Genomic DNA, 13198 nt, shown 5'->3' on the forward strand with positions numbered 1-13198 from the left:
TTCATGAAAGAGGCTATAGTGAACAAGAACTAGTAGGAGCTGTGACCAGAGCAAAAACAACTGAAAGAAGTTCTCTTTTACAATATAAAGAAAAAAGTACTCCACCTATCGGAGATAATAAGAATGAATACGACGTAGCATTAATAACAAATTATAATGATGACCATCAAGTACTCCGTAAAATAATCACGAGGCATTGGCATATAGTCAAAAAAGACCCCTTAATAGGGGACCTTTTGGCATACAAACCAAAAATTATTTTTAGGAAAGCCAGAAATTTAAAGCAGATTCTTGCACCAAGTGAATTAAAGAAAGATAGTACTACTATGATAGATCAAGATCTTAGAGGCAACTATCTAAAAGGTTTCTTCCCCTGTCTTTCCTGCAGGGCTTGTAGGTACAGTAGTAAAACTGACTCTATCCATATAACTGGGACAGGCGTAGATTTTAAAATAAAAGACACCATAAGATGTTCACACAAAGGTGTCATATATCTCTTGAAATGCTCATGTGATTTATTTTATATTGGAGAGACTACCAGATTATTACGCGACAGGATCAGAGAACATCTCTGTAATATCGTTAAAGGGAACTTAGACACCCACTTATACAAGCACTTTAGAGAAATTCATAAAAATAATCTACAGCATTTTAAATTTTGGGGAATATGTAAGGTTAAAGGAGACTGGAGAGGAGGTGATTTTGAGGGTAAGCTCCTCAAGAAAGAAGCTGAACTAATTTACAAATTTGATACTCTTTTTCCAAAAGGCCTCAACTCAGAGATAGACCTATCCCCTTTTTTAGGAGTTAAGATATAGCTAATACCATAAAACTGCCTTAATATTTAATAGTGGAATATATAAAAAATTGATATAATAATATATCTTTAGATAGTGATAAACCCCCAATTTTAATAACAATTTTAACAATTATTTTAAATTGTAGATTAATCTGATAAAATGATTGTGAAGTATTTCAATGTACACAACTGGTTACCCTAATCTATAGAATAATCTAAGCTATGTTTTAATTATCTTGCTCATCTGCATCCTCAGATATAGAAATAATTGGTTATAAATTTTGAGTTGAAAATTGGTTTTATAAGAATAGGCATTGACTTAATAATAGAGAAACCCACCTACTATATAAATTTAAAAACTTTTTTTAATAAACTAATTTTTTAATAAACTAATAGACTATTAACCTTTTTGACATATGTACTACAATTTTATTTTAAACAATAATATATTTTTGATATTTATAGCTTATAGAGAAAATATATATTTTTGTATTTTATTATGGAATACCACCTCTGGTTGTATCACCTTAATAAATTTTTTAATATAATTTGCAGTTGGGTCTGGAAAACTTTTTTAAATTTTAAAATTGGTTTAGTAAAACCATTATACAATATGTGATGCTGTGACCTTTTTGATGAGAACACGAGGACATTAGAATAAATCCACCTTAAGAAAAATCAACTCTGATCAACTTCCACCTTAAACAAAAAAGAGCAACAACCAATGAACACACTTCAGCGGATATTTAAATTCCATCCCGGGAACAACGAGTATCTTGAAAAAGCCCTATCTAACGGGTGAAACGCGTAGATTGTATCTGTGTTGTATCCTGCTAAGGACTTTAATCACAATTTGAAAATCTAGGTACCTAGCTTTCTATATCCTTGCCCGCGCGTGTATCACGCTAAGTGCGGGTGTGTGAATCTCTTTTATCCCCTTTGTATTGGGATCAATTTGGCGCACTAAAAACGCTGGAGTAACGAGCAGTCTTCATTCACGCTGACCGGGTTCAGCCGACACCAGCAAAGGTGATCAACATTGGGAGACGCTGTTTGCCTGTGTCCAATCTCCAAAGCCGTGAGCCAAAAAATCGTCAGCAAGCTACTCTGAAAAGAAAGTGTGAGTAAGAAGGAAAAAAAAGATCTGATACTAAGGTGTCTTCCATCGTCTAAAGGGGGCTATATTCTAAAGATTTTCACGCCGACCCTATCTGTCACAGTTGCTACATTTGGTGAACAGCTATTATAAGATACTTTGTAACCATATATCCTAAATTGGGACAGACTGTTTTTTAGTTTGACTGATACCTCTATTTATATTGTATCAAATCAAACATATGCAAAATACCTTTTTTAAATATTTTTAAGGTGGTACTCCAGTCCTTTTTTAATATTTTTAAAATCAGGGAGACGTCCCTTTATTTTTTCTTATGTATTGTATTGTAATAAATTTGCATTTTAATTTTATCCAATAGTAAAGTTGTTACCCTAAATCCATTGTGTTTATTTCCATAATTGACTAAATGTGGTGGAGAACTTAGCTTTTAGCGCCCTCTATATTCCTTTGCTTTAGATTTAATTGTCACAGTCCCGGGGTGACTGTTCTAGAGTGGTTAAGGTTTTTCCTTTAGGAATTAGCGCCATATTTTTTTGTTTATTCTTGTTCTCATTTCCCCTTTATATGGCAGCTTTTTTCACATATTTATAGCCAATTAGGAAAATATTTTTTACAGACAATTAAGATATCTTTTAATTGTGTTTTCAACTATCACATATTTTATCACATATATTTTTTCACTTAATTGAGCACTCACTTCACTCACTATGGAACCGGAACTTTTTTCATTTAGAGACAATTTATTAACTGAACTAAGTAACACACACATAACAGAGGAACGTCCACAAGGAAATTTTTTAGACTTTCACCAACTAGTTAATGAACTAGATAAATTGATGGTGAAAGAAATTAAACAAAAAATGGAACTAGTTTTTTTAGATAAATACACCAATTTAAATTTAATTCCTAGAGGCTTGAAATTTAAGAAAGCCTGCACATTCACTTTAAATCAAGCACACCAAAAAGAATGGGATTTGGTATTAAAAGAAACCTCACGTAGTTTGATTGATATTATAAAAAAATCACGTAATGCAACTTTAGAAGAAATTAACACAAAAATCACGGATTTAAAAAACCAATTAGAAAATAAGCGGGAACATCCCAATTTTAAAGAAAGACAGAACATTTTGGTCAATAAATTGATAGAACTAAAACATGGTTTATTAGATACCAAATGGAAAAAATTAGAAAGGGATAGAAATGATTTATTAGAGCAGACTAAAGAATTGAAAGATAAAATTGAGAATGCAAATAAAGAATTACCCCAATCAGATGACTTGGATAAATTCAAACATACCAATAGACAACAATTTAGAGGTCATATATCACATAATACATTAAAAGAAAGAAACTATGAAACATACAGAAATAGAAACACACAAGGTGGTCATTATGATAATTTTTATGATACACAACACCCTGAACACTATCAGTCAAATTCAAATTGGAGAGATCGCTTTAACTATAGCACACAAAGACATAAAGCTCCATTTCAACAACACCGTCGTAATTATAACTATCAAAATAGAACATACCAAGATAATTTTGAGAATTACCATGGTAACAGAATGCCCCATAGAGAAACATATAGAAATGACCCTAGGTCCCAATATTATGACAATAGAAACCATAATAATTATAATTACTGGCAAAATACGAGACATCCAAAAAATTTCTATCAAGACTCAAATGAGGAATATTATGATAATGGGAGAAATCGATCTAGGATGGACAGTTGGCATATAGAAACTAACAATAGATTTTCACCTCTAGAAAGTGAATGTGATATTGGGATGCCCCATAATGGGAAAGATTTTTTAGGCAACAGCCCTCTAAGGGAGGGCACCTCAAAGAAGCTTGTAGCTCTAGAGAAAAGAGAGAGAACCTACACCCCACTAAATCTAAAGAAAAGACAACTAGAGGACAAAGAGGAGGAAAGAATAGAAGGAGAGGCAAAGAGAGTAAGATAGTAACTGGGAATACAGGTATCTTCAATCTGAGCAATAAAGAATTGGATAATGATGAAAAGAGGATATTATCATTAGGCTTATCCTTTGCCCCAACCACTACCCTCAATAAATTTAACACCCATATTCATGTAAAACAATTCATCAGGAAATTAACGTTAAAACGTTATTTTTTGAGAAATCCCATTGAGAAACAGATAAATCCTTCCAAATTTCCCAAAACTATAAATGATAATGATGGAAAGAAAACATACACTAACCTTAAACCTATATCCAAATTTTATCCCTCATACGCCAAAGGTTCCAATATAGAAACCTTTGAAAAAATGGTCCTTAAAGACTTAAAAGAATTTAATCCTAAAAAATCGAAACCCAATTTTAATTTAACAAAAAAAGATAAAGAAATCATAGACAAATTACAAAAAGAAAAAGAGGTAATTATAAAGCCGGCAGATAAAGGTGGGGGGGTTGTAATTATGAATAAAACCAATTACATCACAGAAGCGAATAGAATATTGAGTGACCCTAAAACTTACAAAACATTAGAATTAAATCCAATCAATAAGATTAAGAAAAATCTACTTGGTATTTTGGAGGAAGGGAAAGATGGGGGTATCATTAATGATAATGAATTTAACTATCTGTATCCTGAATTCCCTAGAACCCCTATTTTCTACTTCCTCCCAAAGATCCATAAGAGTCTTGAAAACCCCCCAGGGAGACCCATCATATCGGGAATAGGTTCTATAACATCTAACCTTTCCAGATATGTGGATATCTTTCTTCAAAAATTTGTTAAAAATCTAAACACTTATCTAAAAGACTCAACACAAGTATTACAATTAGTTGAAACAACAAAATGGGAAGACAACTTTATTCTCGCCACAAGTGATGTCACATCCCTTTACACAGTCATAGATCATGTGCAGGGCCTAAGGGCAATTGAAAATACTCTCAGTTCGGATAAGGATATGGATATACATCTTAGACAGTTTATCTTAAAAGGAATAAAATTTATATTGGAAAACAACTATTTTGAATTTAATGGCAAATACTATCTTCAGTTGGAGGGTACCGCGATGGGCACGAGGTTCGCGCCAAGCTATGCTAACCTATTTATGGGTGACTGGGAGGATCAGTTCCTCGGGTCACACGAGTTTGGCGCGGACCTCGTGCTCTTCAAAAGGTACATAGATGATATACTAATTATATGGAAGGGCTCAGAGGAGAACCTAAAACTTTTCTTTCAAGCTATGAATAATAATGATAGAGGTCTCCAATTCACATATCAATATAGTACTACCTCCATCTCCTTTCTAGATTTGGAAATATTTGTAGATGAGGGCAGTCTAGCCACCAGAACGTATTTCAAGCAAGTAGATTGTAATGGATATGTACATAAAAGAAGCTGCCACCATGAGAGATGGAAAGGCAATATACCTATAGGTCAGTTCCTTAGAGTTAGAAAGAACTGTTCCAGGCATATAGACTTTGAGACACAAATTAATGTTCTCCAACAGAGATTTCATGAAAGAGGCTATAGTGAACAAGAACTAGTAGGAGCTGTGACCAGAGCAAAAACAACTGAAAGAAGTTCTCTTTTACAATATAAAGAAAAAAGTACTCCACCTATCGGAGATAATAAGAATGAATACGACGTAGCATTAATAACAAATTATAATGATGACCATCAAGTACTCCGTAAAATAATCACGAGGCATTGGCATATAGTCAAAAAAGACCCCTTAATAGGGGACCTTTTGGCATACAAACCAAAAATTATTTTTAGGAAAGCCAGAAATTTAAAGCAGATTCTTGCACCAAGTGAATTAAAGAAAGATAGTACTACTATGATAGATCAAGATCTTAGAGGCAACTATCTAAAAGGTTTCTTCCCCTGTCTTTCCTGCAGGGCTTGTAGGTACAGTAGTAAAACTGACTCTATCCATATAACTGGGACAGGCGTAGATTTTAAAATAAAAGACACCATAAGATGTTCACACAAAGGTGTCATATATCTCTTGAAATGCTCATGTGATTTATTTTATATTGGAGAGACTACCAGATTATTACGCGACAGGATCAGAGAACATCTCTGTAATATCGTTAAAGGGAACTTAGACACCCACTTATACAAGCACTTTAGAGAAATTCATAAAAATAATCTACAGCATTTTAAATTTTGGGGAATATGTAAGGTTAAAGGAGACTGGAGAGGAGGTGATTTTGAGGGTAAGCTCCTCAAGAAAGAAGCTGAACTAATTTACAAATTTGATACTCTTTTTCCAAAAGGCCTCAACTCAGAGATAGACCTATCCCCTTTTTTAGGAGTTAAGATATAGCTAATACCATAAAACTGCCTTAATATTTAATAGTGGAATATATAAAAAATTGATATAATAATATATCTTTAGATAGTGATAAACCCCCAATTTTAATAACAATTTTAACAATTATTTTAAATTGTAGATTAATCTGATAAAATGATTGTGAAGTATTTCAATGTACACAACTGGTTACCCTAATCTATAGAATAATCTAAGCTATGTTTTAATTATCTTGCTCATCTGCATCCTCAGATATAGAAATAATTGGTTATAAATTTTGAGTTGAAAATTGGTTTTATAAGAATAGGCATTGACTTAATAATAGAGAAACCCACCTACTATATAAATTTAAAAACTTTTTTTAATAAACTAATTTTTTAATAAACTAATAGACTATTAACCTTTTTGACATATGTACTACAATTTTATTTTAAACAATAATATATTTTTGATATTTATAGCTTATAGAGAAAATATATATTTTTGTATTTTATTATGGAATACCACCTCTGGTTGTATCACCTTAATAAATTTTTTAATATAATTTGCAGTTGGGTCTGGAAAACTTTTTTAAATTTTAAAATTGGTTTAGTAAAACCATTATACAATATGTGATGCTGTGACCTTTTTGATGAGAACACGAGGACATTAGAATAAATCCACCTTAAGAAAAATCAACTCTGATCAACTTCCACCTTAAACAAAAAAGAGCAACAACCAATGAACACACTTCAGCGGATATTTAAATTCCATCCCGGGAACAACGAGTATCTTGAAAAAGCCCTATCTAACGGGTGAAACGCGTAGATTGTATCTGTGTTGTATCCTGCTAAGGACTTTAATCACAATTTGAAAATCTAGGTACCTAGCTTTCTATATCCTTGCCCGCGCGTGTATCACGCTAAGTGCGGGTGTGTGAATCTCTTTTATCCCCTTTGTATTGGGATCAATTTGGCGCACTAAAAACGCTGGAGTAACGAGCAGTCTTCATTCACGCTGACCGGGTTCAGCCGACACCAGCAAAGGTGATCAACATTGGGAGACGCTGTTTGCCTGTGTCCAATCTCCAAAGCCGTGAGCCAAAAAATCGTCAGCAAGCTACTCTGAAAAGAAAGTGTGAGTAAGAAGGAAAAAAAAGATCTGATACTAAGGTGTCTTCCATCGTCTAAAGGGGGCTATATTCTAAAGATTTTCACGCCGACCCTATCTGTCACAGTTGCTACATTTGGTGAACAGCTATTATAAGATACTTTGTAACCATATATCCTAAATTGGGACAGACTGTTTTTTAGTTTGACTGATACCTCTATTTATATTGTATCAAATCAAACATATGCAAAATACCTTTTTTAAATATTTTTAAGGTGGTACTCCAGTCCTTTTTTAATATTTTTAAAATCAGGGAGACGTCCCTTTATTTTTTCTTATGTATTGTATTGTAATAAATTTGCATTTTAATTTTATCCAATAGTAAAGTTGTTACCCTAAATCCATTGTGTTTATTTCCATAATTGACTAAATGTGGTGGAGAACTTAGCTTTTAGCGCCCTCTATATTCCTTTGCTTTAGTTTTTATTTTATTAGGGGGCTTAGAGTAGGTGTAATTAGCTTAAAATTGTTGTAATATTTTTATAATGTTTGTAAATTATTTTTTATTTTTTGTAACTTAGTTCTTTTTTGTTCTTTTTTTATTTTTTGTACTTTAGTTAGTTTATTTAATTATATTTATTTGTAGGTATTTGTAGGTAATTAGTTTATTGATAGTGTAGTGTTAGGTTTAATTGTAACTTAGGTTAGGATTTATTTTACAGGAAATTTTGTAATTATTTTAACTAGGTAGCTATTAAATAGTTATTAACTATATAATAGCTATTGTACCTGCTTAAAATAAATACAAAGTTGCCTGTAAAATAAAAATTAATCCTAAAATAGCTACAATATAATTATTATTTATATTGTAGCTCTATTAGGGTTTATTTTACAGGTAAGTATTTTGCTTTAAATAGGAATACTTTATTTAATAAGATTTATTTTATTTCGTTAGATTAAAATTATATTTAACTTCGGGGGGTGTTAGGGTTAGACTTAGCTTTAGGGGTTAATACATTTATTAGAGTAGCGGTGAGGTCCGGTCGGCAGATTAGGGGTTAATAATTGTAGGTAAGGTAGCGGTGACGTTGGGGGGGCAGATTAGGGGTTAATAAATATTATGTAGGGGTCGGCGGTGTTAGGCGCAGCAGATTAGGGGTACATAGGTATAATGTAGGTTGCGGCGGTGTGCGGTCGGCTGATTAGGAGTTAAAATTTTTTATTAGATTGGCGGCGATGTGGGGGGGGCTGGATTTAGGGGTTCATAGGTAGTTTATGGGTGTTAGTGTATGGGTGTTAGTGTACTTTAGAGCACAGTAGTTAAGAGCTTTATGAACCGGCGTTAGCCCAGAAAGCTCTTAACTCCTGGCTTTTCTCTGTGGCTGGAGTTTTGTCGTTAGATTTCTAACGCTCACTTCAGCCAAGACTCTAAATACCGGCGTTAGAAAGATCCCATTGAAAAGTTAGGCTACGCAATTGGCGTAGGGGGATCTGCGGTATGGAAAAGTCGCGGCTGGAAAGTGAGCTTTAGACCCTTTCCTGACTGACTCTAAATACCAGCAGGCGGTAAAAACCAGTGTTAGGACCCCCTAACGCTGGTTTTGACAGCTAATGCAGAACTCTAAATCTAGGCGTTAGAAATCTATAAATAAGTCAGTGGTTCATAAAGAGTTGGGTTCATGACTCTTCAATTTTATTTGCTTAAATATGCCACCAACCAACACTTTTCTCTTCTGCAAAGAAAATGATAGTATTGAAAACTTTTGCAACAATAAAAAATCTTACAATTTATGTACGTCCTAATGGGACAAACAGAAAAATCAGTTATTCCAGCTGGTAATAAGATTCTCTGTCTTTTATTAATCTATGAAATGTTTAGCCTGATAGCTGTCTGAGAGGTACTTTAGTGAGTAAAGATCACAGATCATATTTGGAAAAACGTTGTAATACACTTTTATTATTTCTTGTGCCCCTTCTTAGTTAAAGATATCCATTGAAACCTTTCCTATACATAAGCGTTCTCTTTGTTGTGCAATAGATTTAATTTTATCTCAAAATAGATCCAAGAAAATAGCAGAAAATGGTTAGAATACTGGAAGTAAAAATAATTCAAAACATTGTGATAGTGAAATATGCTGAGAAAATAATTTTAAAAACAAAAGATAATGGGCCTAGTTACTTTACATTTTATTTTTTGATAATGTTTAGTTACCAAGTATCTTTTTTTATATCTGGAGGGGTATTGGGCAAGAGTACTGTTTATAAGACTGGCTTTATGGTCAAAAATAAAACATAAATAATTAAACTGGTACAATTAACTGTCTCTCCAATCAAAGATAAAAAGCAAATATAGACTATAAATATTACTTTGCATTAATTAAAAAAATAGCAATTTACTTTATACATTTATTGGAAAATATTTAGATGTTTAATTAGTCTTTATCTATATTTATACTAATTATTAAAATGATTTCTTCTTAAATATGTTGCCAATCAATCAGGGTATTCATCACTGGAGAACTATATCATCCCTAAAAAAATCAAAAAGTTTAAAAAGTTCCTTAAATAATATTATTATCAGATCAAATGTGTAAGGTTTTCAACTAAAACCCCTCCAAAAAACTTTAAACATTTTATTAAATTTCATCCACAAAGTTAACTTCTGGCTTCATTAACAATAAATACTGTTCTATTTGAGACATAGTTTGATGCACACACTTACAAATCCAGCTCACCTTTGATAAAATTCATGTTGATGATATTGTAAATTATATTTTCTTATTCAAGTTAGTATTTATACCATAACACTGATGTTTTTATTCCCAAGGGCTTAGCCATGTGATTGCATCAACCACAGACAATTTGTTTTGCATTTCCTAGATTTGAATACACTTTTGTTAATATGCTTCACTAGGGATACAAATGGAATTTGTTTGGATTGTTGATGCATTCTATAATGATCCCTTAGATACTTAATTAAAAAAAAAACATTGTTATTTCTTCTTTATTCATTAAATTAATATATTTTCTAATTTTCCAACAAATCACTGTCATTGCTAAATTTTCTTTCTTACAACTAATATATCACATGCAAGGAACCTCTAAAATTGAGTATGTGCAATTTAAAATTAAAACATTTTACACAGTTTGATCTACATGCATAGAGGCATACCAAGGAGATATTGCAGTTTTGGTTCCAGACCACCGCAATAAAGAAAATATAACAATAAAGTTAGCCACACAAAAAAATGTGCCCGTTTGCGAGAACATGATAATTAACCAGCCATTTTATATATATACAGGTACATGTATATATGTGTATTCCTGTGTATTTATGTGTTTATATGTTGGAAAATTACAGTATTATGTGTTTCTATGTGTATACATGTGTGTAAATACATATATACACATAAATTTGTAAATAAATATGTACACACATATAAAATTTATATGTCAGTTTGGTCACAAATTACAGTTGATCAAATTTAAAATCATTAAAAAGATATTTTAAGTGTTTAGAGTTACATTTTTCTGGTTGGATTAGTCCTTGGATATTGATCACCATGGCAGAGTATGGGCCAATTAATCATATGGCAAGCCCTCTGTATAGAGCAGTTGGATGCTCTATCACATATGAGTAGATTCTTTAATTTACCTTCCAGAGAGTACAAATAATATTACACTATGGCCCAGGTTTACATTGGAGCGCTATTGATAGAGCATGATATGCTATCCTATCGTGACTCTGGGCTTGCAATCTGATATCACAATTAGTGATTAAAAATATCACTAAAACCCTATACTTTTACTGGTTCAGTGGTGAATTATGTGTTCTTATCAAGCTCCATGTAGAAAAAGATAGAAGCGATTTGCTGCAGTAAAGTCCAAAGCTTTATTCAAAAATATTAAAACTGAAGAACACAGCAAACAAAATAGCAGAGAGTGCAGCACAACAAGCTTACACGCTCTGGAGAAGCAAACATCCCAGGGTGGCCACAAGAATAATGCAGCAACCACTTTGAGTGGAGGCGCAGGCGCCCCCAACTTAATTTTGTACCATGAGGCCGCTAGATTGGCTTATATCCTTGCCTGGAATGTTAAAGCTTCCCAAAGCAAATGGAAAATCCTGGAACAGGCGACCTTACCTGACCCTCTTCTCCTGGTGGATCTTATATGGTTACCAAAACACATCAGGACCTACTATAAGATCCAAAACCCAATTATCCTACATGCACACCGCTTCTGGGACAAGATCCATTCCTTACCACAGATAGCTCCCTATCCGTCGCCAATTCATTCCTTCTCAGGCCTACTAATGGCTCTTCGAGGCTCTCACCCTTCCCTATGGGAAGAACATGGTATAATGCATATTGCTGACTTACTACCCGAGGGTCGCTTGATATCGCTAGCTCAATTTAACTCCACTTATAACCCCCCTCCTCTCCTAGGTTTTGAATTTTGGAGAGCGCGCAGCCTCCTGAAATCTTGGGGCTTTTTGAATTCCCCTCCAAGAGAACCTACCGCTTGGGAGAAGCGATGGCTGACAGGTATTAAAGTCCCGCACGCGCTTGTAACCTCATACAAGGACCTGTTGAACCCCCCAATTTTCAATAAATCAGCTTATATCACTGCGTGGGAGAGATCTCTTAATTTTAGTGCTGAGCAGGATGAGTGGTCCAAGGCCATTTCGCTCACCAGACAGGCCTTACATTGTATAACCCTGCTGGAACTTTATATCAAAGTATGTCTTCAGGGGCACCTTACCCCCCTCAGACTCTTCAAAATCTCTACGGTTAATTCCCCCCTTTGCTGGTGGGAATGCGGTTCTGTTGGTACGCCCTCCCACATCTGGTGGGAGTGCCCTGTGTTAAAACCCTTCTGTCATGAGATTGTTTTCAGACTAAAGCTCCTAGACCCTTCTTTAGAGGTCACCCCACAGACCTTACTATTTAATCTCCACATTAAAACGATAACAAAGCTTGAGGACCTCCTCAGCGTCTATATGCTTACGGCAGCAAAGTTGTCAATAGCTAGATTATGGAAGCAGAAACTCCCTCCAGTGTGGAGGGAAGTCACTAAGATAATGTCATATCTTGAGATTATGGAGCTCCCGATATTTACTCAGAACAACAAAGCCCCACTACACTCACAAATTTGGAACCAATGGAAGTCTCTCAGATGATAATCTGCTGGGTACATTCCCTCGACTCCCTTTCCCTTTACCAACTCCATATAATGTAATAAAATATACCACTCCAGCTTCTTCCTAACCTTCTCCGTTCCCTTTCCTCCCCATTCCCCCCTTCCTTTTTTTTCCCCCCCTCCCCCCCACCCCTCCTTACTCTATGATATCTGACCAGTATGTCTAGCTTCCCAAATTTATCTACTCCTTCATTTCCAGTTGGATGTGTTTTTGCCCATGCTTCTCACCATCAATAATTTCCTTTTTACAATGTATAAGAATAACATCCATGTTTTCTTCACAGCTTACAAAAATGGACTGAATACTTAATAATTGTTTTCTGAACCTTAATTCCAATACCCTTTGTTTTCAATTGTATTGCAAGGTTTATCCTGTAAGGCAAAATTGCCATTTGTCTTTTCATTTTGTTTTATGTACGCTTGTTTGTACTCTTATGTCCATCTTTCAATAAAAATTATTTAAAAAAAAACAAAAAAAAAACCCCAAAAAAAACCAAGCTTACACGTTTTGGCTCGTAGCGTAATCATAGCCTGAACGGTGGTGATGTGAGCATTTTTGGCAATAGTAGATGTATGCAGCCTGGTCTTGAAGTGACTTCACCATTCGTGAGCAATCTCCAGACCGCCAAACCACACAGTGAGTTATGGTTTGTACTCTACAGAGGCGGATACACATATGTCTGTGGGGATATGGAAG

This window comes from Bombina bombina, chromosome 1 (assembly GCF_027579735.1).
Source record: "Bombina bombina isolate aBomBom1 chromosome 1, aBomBom1.pri, whole genome shotgun sequence".
NCBI lineage: Eukaryota > Metazoa > Chordata > Amphibia > Anura > Bombinatoridae > Bombina > Bombina bombina.